The sequence below is a fragment of the Garra rufa genome, chromosome 6, assembly GCF_049309525.1.
Source record: "Garra rufa chromosome 6, GarRuf1.0, whole genome shotgun sequence".
Lineage (NCBI taxonomy): Eukaryota > Metazoa > Chordata > Actinopteri > Cypriniformes > Cyprinidae > Garra > Garra rufa.
The window spans coordinates 4,347,879-4,360,068 of NC_133366.1; positions in this window are offsets into that span (position 1 = coordinate 4,347,879).

The following is a 12,190-nucleotide window of genomic DNA, read 5'->3' on the forward strand; positions in this document are numbered from 1 at the left end:
GTTTATCAGTACATTACAGAAAATAATGAACTTTATCACAATATGCTAATTTTTTTGAAAAGGACCTGTATTATATGCAATAAAGGTAATAAAGTAGAACAATGCCATTCATTTGTAAGACAGTATCACAGGACTAGGTTGGCCATTTTAAACCGCCATTACTCAGCATGCTAGCATAAAAACTGTTGGCATGCAATCAAAGAATTTCAGTCACTTTTTTTATACATGTTTTGGATTCAAAACATTTTCATTATTTCCTGGGATGTTTTACAATGACAGGGCCTGATGCTGCTCATCCTCCTTAAAAATAAAATAAAAATATTGCATATATCTTATGTTGAGTTTTATGCAAACAGGACAGGACTGACCAAAACCATGGGGACATTTGTAAAATAGTACTTATTTGTAGAATTTAACAAGTCAAGGACAGATAATGTGCATTTCTGGTAGAATTATCCATATATAGAAAGAGAGAGAGAGAGAGAGAGAGAGAGAGAGAGATGCATGCACTGACCTCGTTTAGTTGATTCTTTCTTCAGTTCCTCACTCAAAGAAGTGACTTTGCCTTCTAACTCCAGATTTTTCTTATTCAAAGATTCAACGCTGTTCTGTAACTGGTCTTTCTCAGCAGTGAGATTTTTGACTCTGGTCTCCAGCTCCAGTTTCTTCTGAGTCAAAGAGCTGAAGTTGTTCTGCAGTTGGTGTTTTTCAGTCATTAGATCAGTGTAATTGTCCTGTAAGCTGTTGATGGTTTGATTGAACTCTTCAACTGTGTTCTTGTAACTCTTTATCAGGTCTCTCTCTGCTGTGATGGTGATGTGCTGCAGTATGATGAAGACCAGCAGAAGAACACAAATGAGCCCGAGACTCACTGCGATCAACACCAAACATATACTTCCTCCTGACAACAAGGAAGAAAACACAATTAGCAACTGATACTGCGTATTATCAGAAATTTTGTTTCAAAATAACCTTTTAGATAATCTATCTTTGTCTTTAAATAATGCTATAGAGCTTTAGTCTTTTGTAAAAATCCAAGTACATGTTGAAAAAGTAAATAAAAATAATTCCATGTTAATACATTTAATATAAATACAAAAACACTGATATAATACATATTTAAATTGTATGTAACTGTTTTCATTTCCTCAAACATTATTGACACCATTATTAATGCCATCTATGACACCATTTCTACTCTAAAGTCATTTTTCTTACTGCGCTTTAGATCTTTTCCTTCATCCTGACCGTGACTCTGAGTTCGAGGTCCAGTTGTGTTCTCAATATCTCTGCATTCAACATTTTCATAAATGTCCTCTGCTTCCATCATTCACAGTCTTACAGTACGTCTTCACAGATGAGCTGTGATCTTTAGAATAATCACTAGTGTTTTTATAGTGTGCCAAATCTACACAGGAAGTGGTTTTATTTCACACTGGCCTTTGACGAGAATAGTCATTCTTTCACATTTAAAAACACTTTCTGCAGAGCCATACTACTATATTGTACAGGCGAAAGTGATGCAAAATCTCATCATAAAATAGCAATAAATTAAATTTGCTGCCTGTCATATTGTGTTTTAATAACATCTACACCTAAATAAATACAATTCTGTAAAAAAATAAAAAAATAAAAATACAATAGCTGCAATCTTTAAAATGCTGATAAGTGTTTTCAAGAGTGTTATGTCTACACAAGAAGTGGTTTCATTTCACACTGGCCTTCAACAAGAATGAAGTCCTTCAGTTGCAATTAAAAACTCTATGCAGAGCTTTACTTCAATATTTGTGTATTGTTCATTCAACCACATGTTATCAGCTTCAAAAGCCAACAAGATGAGTCTGTGAACACTCAAATGAACTCAAACAGACTTAAACAGGCCAAACTGGATCTTTATATTGATGATCCAGGAAACACAGCAGGAAGTGCTCTGGATCTGATGTTTGTCTTCCTCTCTGATCACTTCAGTCTGATAAACCTGCTCTCTGCTGCATCCTGCTGGACTGGAGGAAATCTCTCCATAGAGCAACAAAGCAGATACACAAGGAGAAAGTATGAAATTAAACAAAGAGACAAGTTTACTATGGGAATGATGGTAATTGAACATTTTATTCAAATAGAAAGCGATTTAACTCAAAAGCAGTTTTACACTCAATATCAGAATAACAGGGTGAATGAGGGCAATCTGGACACTTTATACTTCTGTAGTTTACTGTGATTGTTACCTAAACACTTCAGATCAACAAATGAGACTCATGATAACAGCTAGAATAAGATCATATTCACATAAAGCCACTTGTGATGGAGCAGGTTTGGTGTCTCAGACCATAATTCACACCACCAGAAACAGTTGTTTATTACAGCAATAATAAAATAATGACAGTTTTACATTATCCTTTTAAAAACTGATATCAGCTGACAGTTTGAAAAAAAAGAAAGGAAAGGATTGAATCAGAAATTATGCATTCGCAAAATAAAGATCATGTTATAGAAGCAAAACCACATCAGTACAGGATGAATCTATTTCTCACAAATCCCTTTCTTTTTCTTAGAGCATGGGTGATCATTCCAGCTGTTCAGGGTCTCTCTATTATAATTCAGTTCAACGCAGTCCTCATTCTGCAAGTAGTCATTCGGCTCACCTTTGAACCAAAACCTGAACAACACAGGTTTTCAGGAAAACAAATTAATGAATCAAAAGTACTGACAGTATAACATGTTTCAAGAGTAAACAAAAGTAATACAGAAGCTTGAGCAGACGTGAAAGTAAAGAAAATTACAAAAGTGAGATTAAGACTTTTTTTCTTTTTCTGAATTTAAAGCATTTAAAGTATCTTTATTTGTGGTGTTTGTGAAAGAGTTTTGTTTTCAGCTGTTTTCCGAAGGTTGTGATGGCTCCATTGTTATAATGAGAATCAAAAAGACTTTAATGAACACACAGTGATGCTTAGCTCTTACCCTTGTTTCAGTGGTGAATTATCCACCCATTTCATGTTGCCCTCCTTCTCTGTGTCAGACAAACCAATCCACACTCTCTCTGTGGTTAATGAAGATATGCACCTCTGTGTGAATGAAAACATGAATAAGTGTGATTCCTCTCCTTCAGTAACAGACACTCACACAAACTCACCTGCTTCTCTTCACTGTTGATAATGACCAGATCAGCACCATGATCCTTACAGTACTGCCTGCTGTCAGACCAGTTCTTCAACTCATTGGACATGAAAAACCAACCTGAACCACAAAAACATATTTTTTATAAAACTGTGTACATAAAAAAAAAAAATAATAAAGAAAGAAAAGCATATGCACTGACCTCGTTTAGTTGATTCTTTCTTCAGTTCCTCACTCAAAGAGGTGACGCTGCTTTCTAACTCCAGGTTCTTCTGACTCAAAGAGCTGAAGTTGTTCTGCAGTTGGTGTTTTTCAGTCATTAGATCATTGATGGTTTGATTGAACTCTTCAACTGTGTTCTTGTAACTCTTTATCAGGTCTCTCTCTGCTGTGATGGTGATGTGCTGCAGTATGATGAAGACCAGCAGAAGAGCACAAATGAGCCCGAGACTCACTGCCATCAACACCAAACATCTACTTCCTCCTGACAAACACGACCACAACACACAAATATCAAATAATACACTGCATATTATTAGGAACTGAGTTTCAAACGAACCTTTAAGACAATCCATCATAATCCAGACATAATACTGTAGCGCTTTTATATTCTTAGGAAAGACAAACATTGCTATATAGAAGTACTGTTGTTAAACGGTAAAATATCCAAACAAGATCATGTGGAAAAAAGTTACTCAAAACCTAATTCCATTTTAAAATGTTTAATATAAATGTAGAAACATTGACATATTTACTTAGAATAAATATCTAAATTGTGTGTAACTGTTTTCATTTCCTCATTAGTGAATCTATTAACAACACCAGCTGCGACACCATTTCTGCTTTTAAGTCATTTTCTGCTTACTGCGCTTTAGATCTTGATCTTTATCCCGAGTTCGAGATCCAGTTTTGTTAATATTTCTGCGTTCAACATTTTCATAAATGGTCTGTAAATCCATTATCCGCTGTCTCACAGTATGTCTTCACCAATGAACTGTGACCTTTACAATAATGACTGGTGTTTTTCAAGAGTGCTAAATATACACAGGAAATGATTTCATTTCACACTGGCCTTCAACAAGAATAAAGTTCTTCAGTCACACTTAAAAACTCTCTGCAGAGCTGTACTACAATATTTGTGTTTTGTACATTCAACCACATGTTATCAGCTTCAAAAGCCAACAAGAGGAGTCTGTGAACACTCAAATGGACTCTAACAGCCTTAAACAGGCCAAACTGGACCTTTATATTGATGATCCAGGAAACACAGCAGGAAGTGCTCTGGATCTGATGTTTGTCTTCCTCTCTGATCACTTCAGTCTGATAATCCTGCTCTCTGCTGCGTCCTGCTGGACTGGAGGAAATCTCTCCATAGAGCAACAAAGAAGATAAACAAGGAGGAAGTATGAAATTTAAAAAAGTCAAGTTTACTATGGGAATGATGGTAATTGAACATTTTATTCAAAGAGAGAGCAATTCAACTCAAAAGCAGTTGCACAGACACTCAATATCAGAATAACAGGGTGAATGAGGGCAATCTGGACACTTTAGACTTCTGTAGTTTACTGTGATTGTTACCTGAACACTTCAGATCAACAAATGAGACTCATGATAACAGCTAGAATAAGATTACAGTAATATAGAACTGCTTTTGATGGAACAAAGCATGAACACATCAGAAGTTTGGTGTCTCAGACCCTAATTCACCCCACCAGAAACAGTAGTTTATTACAGCAATAAGAAAATAATGTTCATTTCACAATTTCTTTCTAAAAAAAATCAACAGACAGTTTTTTTTAGAAGACAGGGATTAAATCAGAAAGTATGCATTCACAATAAAAAGGATTATATTAGAAAATAGAAGCAAAACCACAACAGGATGAGATCAACCCTTTTTTTCACAAATCCCTTTCTTCTTCTCAGAGCATGTTTGATCATTCCAGCTGTTCAGGGTCTCTCTTTTATAAATCAGTTCAACACAGTCCTCATTCTGCAAGTAGTCATTCGGCTCACCTTTGGACCAAAACCTGAACAACATGAATCAGATGTTCAGTTTTTCAGGAAAAACAAATCAGTGAATTAGCATGTTTTAAAAGAGCAAACTAAGCAATACAGCTTGAGCAGATGTGCAAGTGCAGAAAAGTATAAAAGAGAGAGTTTTCTTAATTGAATTTACAGTGCTTAAATATCTTTATTTGTGGTGTTTGTGGAAGAGTTTTGTTTTTTAGGTGTTTTATGAAGGTTGTGATGGCCTAATTTGTATAACAATAATCAAAAAGACTAAAACAAACAAACACACAGAGATGTTTATCACTTACCGTTGATTCAGTGGTGAATTATCCACCCATTTCATGTTGCCCTCATTGTCTATGTCTGACAAACCAATCCATGCTCTTTCTGTGGTTAATGAAGAAATGAACCTCTGTGTGAATACAAACAGGTTTAAGTGTGATTCCTCTCCTTCAGTAACAGACACTCACACAAACTCACCTGCTTCTCTCCACTCTTGATAATGACCAGATCACCACCATGCTCCTTACAGTACTGCCTGCTGTCAGACCAGTTCTTCAACTCATTGGATATAAAAAACCAACCTGAATCACACAAACATGCATTTTATAAAACTATAGTTATAAAACTATGTATATGTAAACAAACAAACAAAGAGCATGTGTACTGACCCTGTTTAGTTGATTCTTTCTTCAGTTCCTCACTCAAAGATGTGACGTTGCTTTCTAACTCCAGGTTCTTCTGACTCAAAGAGTTGAAGTTGTTCTGCAGTTGGTGTTTTTCAATCATTAGATCATTGATGGTTTGATTGAACTCTTCAACGGTGTTCTTGTAACTCTTTATCAGGTCTCTCTCTGCTGTGATGGTGATGTGCTGCAGTATGATGAAGACCAGCAGAAGAACACAAATGAGCCCGAGACTCACTGCGATCAACGCAAAATATCTACTTCCTCCTGACAACAAGGAAGAAAACACAATTAACAACTGATAAACTGCATATTATCAGAAATTTTGTTTCAAAATAACCTTTTAGATAATTTATATTTGTCTTTAGATAATGCTATAGAGCTTTAGTCTTTTGTTAGAAAAACATTGATAAATGTAAGTACTGTTGCTATACGTTAAAATATCCAAATATCCAAGTACATGTTGAAAAAGTAAATAAAAATAATTCCATGTTAATACATATAATATAAATGCAGAAACACTGAAATAATACATATTTAAATTGTATGTAACTGTTTTCATTTTCTCAACCATTATTGACACCATTATTAACACCATCTGCGACATTTTTTCCATTTTTTCTTACTGCGCTTTAGATCTTTTCCTTCATCCTGGCAGTGACTCTGAGTTCGAGGTCCAGTTGTGTTCTCAATATCTTTGCGTTCAACATTTTCATAAATTACCTCTACTTCCATTATTCACTGTCTTACAGTACGTCTTCACAGATGAGCTGTGATCTTTAGAATAATCACTAGTGTTTTTCTAGTGTGCCAAGTCTACACAGGAAGTGGTCTGACGAGAATAAAGTCACTCTTTCACACTTAAAAAACTTTCTATTGTACTATATGTATTGTACATTCAAACACAAGTGGAAGTGATGCAAAATCATCATAAAATAGCAATAAATTAAATTTGCTGCCTGTCATATTATGTTTTAATAACATCTAAACCTAAATAAATAAAATTCTGTAAAAAATAAAATAAAATACAATAGCTGCGACATTTAAAATGCTGATAAGTGTTTTAAAGAGTGTTATGTCTACACAGGAAGTGGTTTCATTTCACACTGGCTTTCAACAAGAATGAAGTCCTTCAGTTGCAATTAAAAACTCTCTGCACAGCCGTACAACTATATTTGTATTTTAAACATTCAACCACATGTTATCAGCTTCAAAAGCCAACAAGAGGAGTCTGTGAACACTCAAATGGACTCAAACAGCCTTAAACAGGCCAGACTGGACCTTTATATTGATGATCCAGGAAACACAGCAGGAAGTGCTCTGGATCTGATGTTTGTCTTCCTCTCTGATCACTTCAGTCTGATAAACCTGCTCTCTGCTGCGTCCTGCTGGACTGGAGGAAATCTCTCCATAGAGCAACAAAGCAGATACACAAGGAGGAAGTATGAAATTTAAAAAAGCCAAGTTTACTATGATAATGATGGTAATTAAACATTTTATTCAAACAGAAAGCATTTAAACCCAAAAGCAGTTTCACAGACAATTAATATCAGAATAACAGGGTGAATGACGGTAATCTGGACACTTTAGACGTCTGTAGTTTACTGTGATTGTCACCTCAACACTTCAGATCAACAAATGAGACTCGTGATAACAGTAGAATAAGATCACAGTAATACAGAGCTGCTTGTGATTGAAAACATGAACATAACAATAAGAAAATAATGACAGTTTTACATTTTCTTTTAAGAATTCATATCAGCTGACAGTGTTTAAAAAAGCAGGGATTCAATCAGAAATTATGCGTTCACATTAGGCATGAATATGTTGGATAATAGAAGCAAACCCACAAGACTTGATGAATGCTATTTCTCACAAACCCCTTTTCTGTTCCCTAAACATGAGAAATCATTCCAGTTGCTCAGGACGGGATATGAAGGCAACAGTTCAATACAGTCCTCACTTCCAAAAGCATTGTTCGGCTCATCTTCGGAGAAAAACCTGAACAACATTTATCAGATGTTCATTTCTTCAGGAACAAAAACTTATGAACCAACAATACTCAACAGAAACACATTTTGAGATTAAACTAATACAGAAGCATGAGCAGAAGTAAAACTGCAGCAAAATAAAAGAGATAAGAATAGTTTTCTTAATAGAATTTACAGTTTTTTTGTGGTGTTTGCGGATAAGTTTTGTATTCAGATTCAGGTTGTGATTTTATAAAGAGAATCAAAACGATTAAAACAATTAAATACACAGTGATGTTTATTACTTACCCTTGATTCAGTGGTGAATTATCCACCCATTTCATGGTGCCCTCCTGCTCTATGTCAGACAAACCAATCCACACTCTCTCTGTGGTTAATGAAGATATGAACCTCTGTGTGAATAAAAACAGGAATAAGTGTGATTTCTCTCCTTCAGTAACAGACACTCACACAAACTCACCTGCTTCTCTTCACTGTTGATAATGACCAGATCAGCACCACGATCCTTACAGTACTGCCTGCTGTCAGACCAGCTCTTCAACCCATTGGACATGAAAAACCAACCTGAACCATAGATATTCACACTAAATCAAATTTAAAAACTGCATACATTAAAACACAAAGAAAACTAGAAAAATAAACTACTTACATGAGAACAGATGTGAACTAACCTTGTTCAGAAGCATGCATGTTAAGTTTATCACTCAGAGAAATGACTTTGCTTTCTAACTCCAGATTTTTCTTATTCAAAGATTCAACGCTGTTCTGTAACTGGTCTTTCTCAGCCGTGAAACCATTGACTCTGGTCTCCAGCTCCAGGTTCTTCTGACTCAAAGAGCTGAAGTTGTTTTGCAGTTGGTGTTTTTCAATCATTAGATCAGTGTAATTGTCCTGTAAGCTGTTGATGGTTTGATTGAACTCTTCAGCTGTGTTCTTGTAACTCTTTATCAGGTCTCTCTCTGCTGTGATGGTGATGTGCTGCAGTATGATGAAGACCAGCAGAAGAACACAAATGAGCCCGAGACTCAACACCAAACATCTACTTCCTCCTGACAAACACAAATAGCAATTAATACAATGCATATAATTAGAAATCAAGTTTCAAATGAGCCTTTAAGACAACCTTTCTTTGTCTTTAGATAACGCTGTAAAGTTTTTAAAATTATTTTCTATACAGTAAAATATCCAAACAAAGAATGTTCAAAAATAAATGTTGAAAAATAAATCCATGTTAATACATTTAATATAAAAGCAAAACATGTACACATTGCTATTAGAATAAATATTTCAGTTGTAACATTTCCTCAAACCAACACCCTTTCTGTTTTAAAGTCATTTTCTCTTACTGCGCTTTAGATCTTTTTCTTCATCCTGGCCGTGACTCTGAGTTTGAGGTCCAGCTGTGTTCTCAATATCTCTGCGTTCAACATTTTCATAAATGTCCTCTGCTTCCATTATTCACTGTCTTAGAGTACGTCTTCACAGATGAGCTGTGATATTTAGGATAATCACTAGTGTTTATCAAGTGTGAGAAGTCTACATAGGAAGTGGATTTATTTCAGTCCGGCCTTTGATAAGAGCCATAATACTATATTTGTGTTTTGTTCATTCAACCATGTTATCAGCTTCGAAAGCCAACAAAAGGAGTTAATCTCAAACAAATGGATCAAACATATTTCCATTCTTTTCTCCTCTTCTTATCGCTAAGAAAGCAGTGAAGACTTACATCGATTCTCTTGTTGCCCTTTGAATGGACATTTCAAGCAAAAGCCGCACAATGTAGCATTGTATCTGTATTTGATTCAATTATGTAATTTTTTAGCTGTGTTGCAATAAAAATAGCAATGGATAGTGCCAGTAGCTCACAGAGTGCAACCATTCCACGTAATAAAAATAATGGCACTCTCCATAGTCCAAAATATCTATAAAACAATGTGGGTTTTTAAATGACGCAAATCTTTCATAGGTTTCATAGGATCATTTAGAGCCCTTTGAAGCTCTGTTTAAACTGTAGTACAAAGTAAAAACTTGGGGGTACCATAGAAGTCCATTATATCTGTAAATTTTGTGCTGAAAGTGAACTAATCCTTTAAGAGTAAACTAAAATGGTACAGCAGAAGTGAACATTTGAGCTCTTACCCTTGTTTTAGGAGTGAATTATCTACTTCAAACTAAAGCTTCTGCTTACTGCCTTTTCGGGTTCTTCCTTCATCACGGCAGTATCTTTGAGGTCCAGTTGTGTTTCTAAAATTTCTGTGTTCATCTTTTTTTAAAATAGAAGTACTCTGAATCCATTTTTTATGTCTTGCAGCACATCTTCACAGCTGTGGTCTTGTCAATGATGATGACTTTTAATCGTTCACGTTAATAATGCTAAATTTACACAGGAAGTTATTTATTTGAAACTGGTCTTTATAGACTTCCAGTCTAACACTCTCCTCAGATTGTTTTTCGGCTATGGCCTTGACTTTAACACTGAGCAGAGATCTGGCTGAAGAAAGTTTAGAAGAACATAAATTCTTTCCAGATCAGGAAAATAACAAAAAAACAAAAACAAAAAAAAAACATTAAAATGTCAAAAAAAATTCTTGGCTTCCAGCGTTTGTCAGCAGATATAGTTATTGGATATTGTTTCCAACAAGAGTGTCTTCTGATTCAAACTGCAAATATTACAGTTCCTACACGTGTATGACATCTCTAGTAATCTGCTCTTTGATCTTTAGCACCCTCTAGTGTATCAACAGTGTATACTTTCTGACATTCAGTTTAAGAGACATCCAATAATACATATACATCCAATTTCCCTTCTGGTAATATATGTAGTTAGCTACAGTACTTACTAGTTTATTAACTCACTATAGTCAAAACTACAGTGTGCTGTAGTTTGTTATCAACGAGCAGTAAATATTCTAATATACTACATCATGCTATATTTTTTACAGTTTACTACAGTAAATACTACAGTTTACTACAGTATATTTTTCGTGGTTGATTCAAAGCCTCATCGTATCAATGGCAGCTCCATCTGCTGGTTCATGAAATTTACAACAGCCATAAAGCCTGAAAGGGAACTAAAATGTAATTTGATAAACACGTTGTTTAAAGAAGGAATTCAACAAAATAATTCTTCAGTCTCTTTCTTTAATTTCAGTTGATTCATGGAATTGCTTTAAGTCACGAGTGCTATATTTGATTTTTAACCAAAGAGCTAGTTTGAGACAAAACAACTTGTAGTTTTTATTCATATACATTCATAGCTGGAATCAATTTAAGTATTAAATCTATGTAATTACATTAGTGTCGAATACACTTTAGAAGGAAGAAAGAAAAAAATCTTGAGCATAACTTTGGAGCTCATGTTTATCTTCTTCTTTGACCACTTCAGTCTGATAAACCTGCTCTCTGCTGTATCCTGCTGGACTGGAAGAACTCTTTCCATAAAATAAATCAGAAACTCAAGAATGAAGCATGAAATTAAACAAACAAACTGTTTAATATGTTAATGATGACAATTGAACATTGTAATCAAGCAAAAAGCAGAAGTTTTACAGACACTCAATATCAGAATAACAAGGTGAAGTTTACTATTGTAACAATGGTTATTGACCATTTTATTCAGACACCAATATCAGTATAATAGGGTGAATTAGGGCAATCTGGGACACTTTACACTTGTATGTTAAAGAAATTATAAAATGCATTTGATATTATGAAAGCACAGTTGATATAAAATTAAAGATTTTAAAGACTTCAATCAGAAACATAGCTGATCACAACTGAGACCATAACATAATGCAATTAAAAACACAAAAAGACGGGATGAACCCTATTTCTCACAAATCCCTTTTCTCTTCTGTGAGCATGGCAGATCATTCCAGTTCAGGATGATATCTGAAGGTATCAGTTCAATACAGTCTTCATTTCCATGTTCGTCATTTGGCTCACCTTTAAACCAAAACCTGAATTACATGTATCATATTTTTGTTAATCAACACATAAACTAAAAACAGCAAACTGAGCTTATACAAAGTATAGTAGTATCTTTACCCTTGTTTCAGTGGTGTATTATCCACCCATTTCATGTTGCCCTCATTCTCTATGTCAGACAAACCAATCCACACTCTGTCCTTGACGAATGAAGATATGTGTCTCTGTGTGAATAAAAACAGGAATAAGTGTGATTCCTCTCATTCAGTAACAGACACTCACACAAACTCACCTGCTTCTCTTCACTGTTGATAATGAGTAGATCACCACCACGATCTCTGCAGTATTTCCTGCTGTCAGACCAGCTCTTTGCCTCATTGGATATATAATAACTAACTGGACCACACAGAAAAACAATTTGTTGAACTATATGTGTAAAGATAAAAATAAGTAAAAAAAAAA